Source organism: Bos mutus, chromosome 18, assembly GCF_027580195.1.
Source record: "Bos mutus isolate GX-2022 chromosome 18, NWIPB_WYAK_1.1, whole genome shotgun sequence".
NCBI lineage: Eukaryota > Metazoa > Chordata > Mammalia > Artiodactyla > Bovidae > Bos > Bos mutus.
This window is the reverse complement of record NC_091634.1, coordinates 15718321-15728847: the sequence shown is the minus strand read 5'-3', so window position 1 is coordinate 15728847 and position 10527 is coordinate 15718321. Positions and strand designations below refer to the sequence as shown.

At 38.8% G+C, this 10527-nt stretch overlaps 1 protein-coding gene across 2 annotated transcripts in view; it reads right to left on the bottom strand.

Moving 5' to 3' along the window:
* ZNF382 (zinc finger protein 382) overlaps positions 1 to 10527 on the bottom strand; it is a 68028-nt gene that overhangs the window by 56243 nt on the left and 1258 nt on the right. The gene's annotated exons all lie outside the window — the stretch shown is intronic.

Here is a 10527-nt window from a genome sequence, read left to right as displayed (position 1 = left end):
CTTTGTGACCCAATGGACCATAGCCCCCCCAGGCTCCTTTGTTCATGGGATTCTCCAGGCAAGAATACTGGAGTGGGTTGCCATGCCTTCCTCCAAGGGATCTTCCCAACCCAGGGATTGAACCGTATCTCTTACGTTTCCTGCTTTGGCAGGCAGGTTCTTTACCACTAGTGCTACCTGGGAAGACCAAAACATGCATAACTGTGTCCTAATAACGAGAGAACTGCAGGCAGATCCAAAATGCAGAACCTTTTGTAAAATAACTTGCCCAGTTCTCCAAAAGTTCATAACCTTTCCAGGTTATAAAAGGCAAGGGAACAAAATACAACATAGGATTGTGAATTCAATTTTTGGAAAATTAGTGGAGAAAACTTGATGGAAGCCAATCAAGGCCTGTCATTTGTTTGATAGTATTGTGCCCAATGTTAATATCCTGATTTCCATCATTATACTATGGTAATGTAAAATGTTAGTATTCGGCAAATTGGGAGAATGGTATATGGAAGCTCTGCTTTCTTGCAATTTTTAAGCACAGAATTTTTTTTTTAACATTGTTTGCAGCCAAAAATGGGAATAATACAGGCTGGATTTACCTTCCGGCCTAAAATAACAAAACACTAAAGTATGAGATATACATAATTTCAGACATTGGACACCAGACAACAGAATGGTCATGCCTAACAAAGTATAAACAAACAAATGTGGTCCATACATTTGACCCAGTGTACTGCTTAGACAGCATTTCCACATCTCAGCACTGGGAGGGGTAATATACAGAAGCTTTGTAACCAACCGCCTTAAGTAGAAAAGATGGAGCTGAGAGTCCAGGGAGGCAGTGATGGCTAAAGTTTGCAGGGCAGAGTATTTAGTCAAGTTCTAATCACTGCAGGGGATCAAGGAGACCACCTATGACCAGCAAAAGAAATGCTTAAGAGCAAAGGCAATCCTTGGAGCTCACACAGGGTCAGGAATTGTTTGTGTCCCCATGAGCAAGAAGGGTAAACTTCGTAATTCACAGGGCACTGGTTAGATTACTCAAAAAGCTATTGCCTCAGTAGAGAGGCAAGTTAGAACTAGACTAAGGCTTTCCTGGTCCCACCCAGCAGAGCTTAAAGCAAATTTTCAACAAACTGTTCTCAAGTATCATAAGTATATTCCAGAACAAAACTTGAGTATATTTATAGAAATGTAAAAAGTACCAAGGATACTGAAGGTAACTTTCATACTGCCTGGTAGTAAATAAGTTTTATAAGCAGGCACACATGATTAAGTAGAAAAATCAAGAGAAACAAATCCAGAAGTGACAAACATAGATTTTGTATTTGATTTACAAGATTTTGTATTTGTTAATAGATACTAGCAGTACAAAACTATATCCTGCATGTCCAAAAAGGAACAAGAGAGATTGATCTTGGTAAGTACTGATGTGGAAAATATTTAAGACTCAAACCAATCTAGAGGTTAAAAACAATAGTGTCTGAGAATACAGTTAATAGGATTAATCGATTAAACACTCCAAAAGCAAGCATTAGCAAATTTGAAGACATAGCAATAAAAACTATAGAATGAGAAGAGAGCTGTAGGACAACTTCATCTAACCTAATGATGTGTAGTAGAGATCCCTGAAAGACAGGAAGAAGAATGGGCAGGGGACAAAAAAATAATTGGAGAAATAATTGCTGAAAACTTTCCAAATTTGATGAAAACTATAAACCCACAGATCTAAGTTCAACCCATTCCAAGCACAAGAGACAAGGCAGAGGTGGGTGGGGGTGGGGGTAGGATCGGGGGCACAACTATTCCCAAGGACTCATAACTACATTGATTAAAATCCATGATAAAGGGAGAATCTTAGAAGCAGGAAAAAAAAAATCTCATATGTGCAAAGAGCAAAGATAAGAAAGAAACTACAAGTTGGAAAAATGAAGGTCAACTGGATTGACCTTAGGATTTGAGGAAAAACCCAGCCCAGTGATGAGTTCCCTGGTGGAGAATTGGGTGTTTTGTTGTTTTGTCTTCCCATATATTCCAACCTGAGCACCTGAGAAGCTTGAAATTAGAAATACCACCAAGTGCAAATAACTACCAAAACCCTAAACAATAACAAAAAAATAAAACGTCCAAAGTATACTTGCTTTTCCTATCCAAAGGGCTGAGAAGGTTGCTGACCTGCAAAACAAAACCCTATTGACAATGCCAACTCTACACTGGCTGAACACTTTAAAAATGCCAATCTTTCACACTATTATGCATGACACCTAGCAGCACCATCCTCCCTTTTTGCCAGTAAGTATCTGCAGAGGCACATGCAGACGCTATGTGTGTGAACAGAGACCTGACAGCCATCCCTGCCCATTAATAATGGGCATCTATAAAGACTGTATACGTGAGTGGAACACTGACTACCATCCTAGCCCAAGAATCGTGAAGCACACCTCATTTCCTGGCTGGCAGGTCCACTGAGAGGGTGTAAGTATGACTGGGGCATTGACTGTTGTGACACAGCACTTATTAGGTGGTATTCCTCCCCTTATTATCTGGTAGGGATTTACAGAGGCAATATATAAACTATCACTCCAAATGCAGCAGTAACATGCCCCCAGTGTTCAGAGCAGCACTATAGTATTTATAACAACTAAGATATGGAAGCAACCTAAGTAAGTGTCCAGATGAGTGGATAAAGAATGGATAAAGCAGATGTGGGGTATACACACACACACACACACACGTATATAACTAATATTGTAAATCAACTATAAATCAATAAGACACACACACACACACACACATACATATACACAATGGAACACTACTCAGCCATAGAAAAGAATGAAATTTTGCCACTTGGACCAACATGGATGGACCTAGAGGGGATTACACTTAGTGAAATAAGTCAGACAGAGAAACATAAGTACCATAGGATACCACTTATTAAATAAAACAAATGAATAAATATAACAAACACAGATACAGAGGAGTAGTGGTTACCTATGAGAAGAGGGAAGGGGGAGGAGCAAGGCAAGGGTAGGGGGTAAAGATACACATTACTATGTATAAAATAAATAAATTGCAAGGATATATTGTACAGCACAGGGAATATAACCAATATTTTATAACTTTAAATGGAATATAATTTTAAAAAATTTGAATCTCTATATAATATACCTATAACTAATACAATATTGTAAATCACTGTTGCTGCTGCTGCTGCTGCTGCTAAGTCGCTTCAGTTGTGTCCAACTCTGTGCGACCCCAGAGACGGCAGCCCACCAGGCTCCCCCATTCCTGGGATTCTCCAGGCAAGAACACTATAGATCAATAAAACAGTATTTTTATGTTTTTTTATTTTATTTTTTTATAAAACAGTATTTTTTAAAAATGAAATACCTAGGAATAAATTTAACCAAGGAGGTTAAAGACCTGTACACTGAAAACTATGACTTTGACAAAACAAACTGAAGGAGACATAAATAAATGGAAAAAATATTCTGTGCTTACGGGTTTTAAGAATTAATATTTTTCAATATCCATGTTACCCCTAAAGATTTTTCAGATTCAACACAACTATATAAAATTTCAATGGCATTTTTCACAGAAATATAAAATAATCCTGATTTTAAACTGTATTTCAAAGCCTTAGGAATCAAAACAGTATGGTACTGGCATAAAAATTGACATGTAAATAAGTGGAACAGAATAGAGAGCCCAGAAACAAACCCACACATTGTTATAATTAATGAGAAAGAAGCCAAGAATATACAATGGGAAAAGGATATTCTCTTCCCTAAGTGGTGCTGGGAAAACTGGACACAAGGATATTCTCTTCCATAAATGGTGTTGAGAGAAATGGACACCACGTGTAAATGAATGAAACTGAGCCACTGTCTCACACTGTACACAAAATCAACTCAAACGGATCAAGGAATTGAACATAAGACCTGAAATCACAAAATTCCTAAGGGAGGTAAGCTTTCAAACTTCAGTCTTAGCAATGATTTTTTGGATTTGACAACAAAAGCAAAAATAAACAAGTGGGACTACATCAAACTAAGAAGTTTCTGTACAGCAAAGGAAACAACAAAATGAAAAGGCAACCTATGGAACAGAAGAACATATTTGCAGATTACATATCATATGGGGGTTAAATGGAAAATATATAAAGTTCATACAACTCAATAGCAAAATAATAATCCAAATAAAAAATGTGTAGATGATCTTAATGGACATTTTCCAAAGAATTCTAACAAATGACCCACACGTACACGAAAAGATGTTCAACCTCACTAATCATCAGGGAAATACAACTCAAAACCAGAATAAGATACTATCTTACATCTGTTAAAATAGCTATCACCAAAACGACAAGAAATAACAAGTGTTGGTGAAGATGTGGAGAAAAGGGAACCCTTGTGCACTGTTTGTAGGGATGTAAATTGGCACAGCCACTAAGGAAAACAGAAGTTTCTCAAAAGTTTAAAAATACAATTATCATAGAATTGAGTAATTTCACTCCTGGGTAATGCTTGAAGGAAACAAAATCACTATCTCAAAATGATATCTAGGACTCTAGAGCCCATGAGCCTAGCTACTAAATGAAGCCTGCACTCTGCAACAAGAGAAGCCACATGCATTGCGATGAAGCTCATGCACTGTAACTAGAGAGCAGCCCCCGCATTTGCCACAACTAGAGAAAGCCCATGTACAGCAGGTAAGACCCAGGGCAGTCAAAAATAAAATTTTAAAATACATAATTTTAAAAATTAAAAAAAAACAAACAAAGTACTTGATGTGCAGCAAAAATGAAAGGACTCTTGGAATATTTCCCACTTAAAATGGGCCCCTGCATTATACTGATCTATATAGCAGACTACTGAACTCAAACTCACTTTAAAACAGCGCTCAGAGAGGAAATGACACTCACACCAGGACAAGAAGACAACATCAGAAATAAAAAGCTATCCCAAGATTCAGAACCTAACCTATATGATTATTTATAGTGTTCTCTTGATATACTGGACTTTTGCATATGAATCAAATGTTTTTCTATCACAGGCAAAATCCTATGTGCAGAATTTAAAAATTAATCCAACTGTTGGGCTTATAGTCAGTTACCTATGTCCAGAACTTCTAAGTTACCTTGGTGGATTTCTCCTCTCCAAGGCAATGAGTTGATAGCCCTCAGGAAATTTATTGTAGAAGAAAGAAGTTATAGTTCTGTTTGGGCCACTATTGATATTACTAGATGGGACCCCCTCAGTTGGCCAGTCAATCATACTTGCTCTGACCCTAGCCATAAGTATGAATTTTCTTTCAAAGTTACTCAAGCTTAGAGCAACGAGCTAAATTTCAGTGAAAGAATATAAGTTCCCAATTATTAGGAGGGACCCTCCTTCTGTTACATGATGGCTTTATATAGCTAACAGGCTATGGTCATTTAAGTTTAACAGAACAATATGCTTGTTGGGAACAATTAAATCATACTAAAGATAATCAGCTTAATAACACTAGGAAATCAGGCTGAGTGCCTTATGAACAATGCTTATATATCATTACCTTTAAAGATAGCAATTGGTAAGGAATAGACTGGGTCAGATGACTAAGAATATACTGGGCCATGCTGAATGGAAGTTCTTGGTTTAAATTCTTAGTTATGACCTTATGCTACTGGTTGTTCTACTTATACTCTGCCTATTTTACAAAATTATTGTTTTTTGCATTACCAAATGTGTGACTGAGCCTCCAATAAAGATAATGATGACTATGCAACTTCAACAATTAACCAAATATAGTTATATATATATATATATGATCAAAATGATTGTAGTAGTGTAACTCTAGATATGGGAAGAAGCAGCAAGAGGGAATCAATTCCTAGACAATAACTGACTAGTACGACAGATGAGGGTACAGTGAGTTTTATGACTATCATTAACATTGCCTAGTCCAGTAATTCCACATTGGGGAAAGATTGAAGGTGGGAGGAAAATGGGATGACAGAGGTTGAGATAGTTGGATGGCATCACCGACTCTAAAGACATGAGTTTGAGTAAGCTCTGGGAGTTGCTGATGGACAGGGAAGCCTGGCGTGCTGCAGTCCATGGGGTTGCAAATGTCAGACACGACTAAGCTACTGAACTGAACAACGAAGTCCTGACCTGATCTAGGAATGAGTCTTTCTAGCATTGTGGGACAAATTGGTCACAAACGTCTCCCAAACATTGGTTGAATTTATTACCAAAAAGGGAGAATTGCAAATCACCATCCAGTTCTACAATCAAGTCATTAGCCTCTATAGTTGCTGACTACAATAAAACATCCTAAGATCATAAAGTCCTTATTGCGAAATTCAGACTTAAATTGAAGAAAGTAGGGAAAACCACTAGAACATTCAGGTATGACCTAAGTCAAATCCTTTATGATTATACAGTGGAAGTGAGAAAAAGATTTAAGGGAATAGATCTGATAGGGTACCTGATGAACTATGGACAGAGGTTTGTGACACTGTATAGGACACAGGGATCAAGACCATCCCCAAGAAAAAGAAATGCAAAAAAGCAAAACGGCTGTCTGAGGAGCCCTTACAAATAGCTGTGAAAAGAAGAGAGCTGAAAAGCAAAGGAGAAAAGGAAAAATATACCTATTTGAATGCAGAGTTCCAAAGAATAGCAAGGAGAGATAAGAAAACCTTCCTCAGTGATCAGTGCAAGAAACAGAGGAAAACAATAGAATGGGAAAGACTAGATATCTCTTCAAGAAAATTAGAGATACCAAGGGAACATTTCATGCAAAGATGGGCTCAATAAAGGACAGAAATGGTACGGACCTAACAGAAGCAGAAGATATTAAAAAGAGGTGGCAAAAACACACAGAAGAACTGTAGAAAAAAGATCTTTATGACCCAGATAATCAAGTGGTGTAATCACTCACCTAGAGCCAGACATCCTGGAATGTGAAGTCAAGTGGGCCTTAGAAAGCATCACTACGAACAAAGCTAGTGGAGGTGATGGAATTCCAGTAGAGCTACTTCAAATCCTGAAAGATGATGCCGTGAAAGTGCTGCACTCAATATGCCAGCAAATTTGGAAAACTCAGCAGTGACCACAGGACTGGAAAAGGTCAGTTTTCATTCCAATCCCAAAGAAAGGCAATGCCAAAGAATGCCCAAACTACCGCACAACTGTACTCATTTCACACACTAGTAAAGTAATGCTCAAAATTCTCCAAGTCAGGCTTCAGCAATACGTGAACTATGAACTTCCAGATGTTCCAGCTGGTTTTAGAAAAGGCAGGGGAACCAGAGATCAAATTGCCAATATCTGCTGGATCATCAAAAAAGCAAGAGAGTTCCAGAAAAACATCCATTTCTACTTTATTGACTATGCCAAAGCCTTTAACTGTGTGGATCACAATAAACTGTGGAAAATTCTGAAAGAGATGGGAATACCAGACCACCCGACCTGCCTCTTGACAAATCTCTATGCAGATCAGGAAGCAACACTTAGAACTGGACATGGAACAACAGACTGGTTCCAAATAGGAAAAGGAGTACATCAAGGCTGTATATTGTCACCCTGCTTATTTATCTCATATGCAGAGTACATCATGAGAAACGCTGGGCTGGATGAAGCACAAGATGGAATCAAGATTGCCGGGAGAAATATCAGTAACCTCAGATATGCAGATGACACCACCCTTATGGCAAAAAGTGAAGAACTAAAGAGCCTCTTGATGAAAGTGAAAGAGGAGAGTGAAAAAGTTGGCTTAAAGCTCAACATTCATAAAACTGAGATCATGGCATCTGGTCCCATCACTTCATGGCAAATAGATGGGGAAGTAGTGGAAACAGTGACAGACTTTATTTTTTTGGGCTCCAAAATCACTGCAGATGGTGACTGCAGCCATGAAATTAAAAGACGCTTACTCCTTGGAAGGAAAGCTATGACCAACCTAGATAGCACATTAAAAAGCAGAGACATTACATTGCCAATGAAGGTCCATCTAGTCAAGGCTATGGTTTTTCCAGTAGTCATGTATGGATGTGAGAGTTGGACTATAAAGAAAGCTGAGTGCAGAAGAATTGATGGTTTTGAACTTTGGTGTTGGAGAAGACTCTTGAGAGTCTCTTGGTCTGCAAGGAGAGCCAACCAGTCCATTCTAAGGAGATCGGTCCTGAGTGTTCATTGGAAGGGCTGATGTTGACGCTGAAACCCCAATACTTTGGCCACCTGATGCAAAGAGCTAACTCATTGGAAAAGACCCTGATGCAGGGAAAGATTGAAGGCAGGAGGAGAAGAGGACGACAGAGGATGAGATGGTTGAATGGCATCACTGACTCAACGGACATGTGTTTGGGTAAACTCCGGGAGTTGGTGAAGGACCAGGAGGCCTGGTGTGCTGTGGTCCATGGGGTTGTAAAGAGTCAGACACAACTGAGTGACTGAATTGAACTGAACAGAAATTCAGGATCAGTCATTCCGTGCTCTGTGAAAATGAGCCTTTATTTAGAACTATTTCAGGAGAATTTTTTAATGAACTTGGATTTTTGCATCTTCCCATACTTAGGAAAGCACTAAAATCATTAACCAAGATATCTATTCTTCATGACTGGCAATAACCGTCTACCAAGATGTTATCTTTAATCGCATGTACACCTTCAGAGTAATTTCTCAGAGCTATCTGAGACGCTGTCTCCCAGGCTATAGTGCTCAGTAAGTATTCAAATAAAACTGAAACTCATGGCTATCACATTGTGTTTTTCAGTCAACATTACCATGAAGAGAATTGAAATGCTACTATTTATTTCATGCACCTATAGGTAAATTTTGTTTTGTTTACGAAATAACTTTCATACAATATACACTATTTAAAATCCTCTACTTTCATTTAGTATAATACTTTAATTCTCTTACCCTTCCTTTCCTTGTGGATGCATGGTTATATGATGGCTGCTCCATGAACAGCACTATTATCCACTTTCCAGGCAGGAAGGAGAAAAGGAAGAAGGCTAAAAGAATACATGTCCACTGAGCCTTCCCCACATTCCCCTCTTTAAAGAACTGTCTAAGAAATCCAATCTAACAGCTTTTGTTTACATCTGAAATATGTAAAGTGTTTTTTTTTGCCCCTATTTGTTGTTTGGCACAGTGCCCCCTCAAACAAAATCAGAATTTTTATAGCAATAAAGGAGACAATGACTATTGCATTAATCACATATGACAAAACAACACTGTGTAATATTAAAAATATTCTCAAATAACTTTCAATTATGTGGAAAGTTACATCACTTAAATGAAAATATTAAAAATGCAAGTATATACACATGTATATGTATCTACATGATTGCATATGTGTACATATGTAAAACCAAAATACTCAGCATACATATTAATTTTAAAAATTAGGAAGTGCAAAGAAAAATAGTAGGCTTTAGTTTACTTCATGGGTCTCTGTTAGAAGTCTGCCAAGAAAGGAAAAAAACCAACTCCAGGAAAAAATAAAGCATTTTAGAAATAAAGGGAAAATACCAAGCCATCTTATATACAACTTATAGATATCATAACCATTATTTTCTCCTCCTTGGAGATTTCTCTTGTTGAAGGATATATTAGCTAGGCAGCAGTAGGGAAAGGATGGGGTTAAACCAAAGTATGATTGTTTTGCAGAAATTGTTAAATTATAGCAAGTTCCAAACACTAGATGTTTTAAAAAGGTTACAGTGCACACAAACAACCAAACACTTTGCTTACAGTTTTTTTGCAACCTAGAGCAGCTTTTGTCTTTTCACCATGCCTGCCCTTTTAGTCGGAGAAGGCAATGGCACCCCACTCCAGTACTATTGCCTGGAAAATCCCATGGACAGAGGAGCCTGGTAGGCTGCAGTCCATGGGGTCGCTAGGAGTCGGACACGACTGAGCGACTTCACTTTCACTTTTCACTTTCATGCATTGGAGAAGGAAATGACAAGCCACTCCAGTGTTCTTGCCTGGAGAATCCAGGGATGGGGGAGCCTGGTGGGCTGCCGTCTCTGGGGTCGCACAGAGTCGGACACGACTGAAGTGACTTAGCAGCAGCAGCCCTTTTAGTACTATGCATGTGCTCCAGGTTTAAAACTTCCCCATCCAGTTTTGCACAGACAGTGCTTTGAGAGCTGGCTCCCTGTCTTCTTACTGTCGCAACCAATAAATGCTTCTATTTTAATCAAAAGTAGTTTATGTGGGACTTCCCTGGTGGCTCAATGGTAAAAGAATCCGCCTGCCAAGGCAGGAGACAGGGGTTCACTCCCTGATCTGGGAAGATTCTCACATACCTCCAAGTAACTAAGCCTGTGCCCAACAACTACCGAGCCTGTGCTCTGGAGCCCCGGAGCTAACCACTTAGCCTTCCGGTCGTAACTGCTGAAGCCAGCGGGCCCTAGAGCCCGGTGCTCTGCAATAAAAGAAGCCACCGCAGTGAGAAAACTGCTCTGCAACTAGACAGTAACCCCGCTCCCTGAAACTAGAGAAAAGCTCAAAACACAAGGAAGATGCA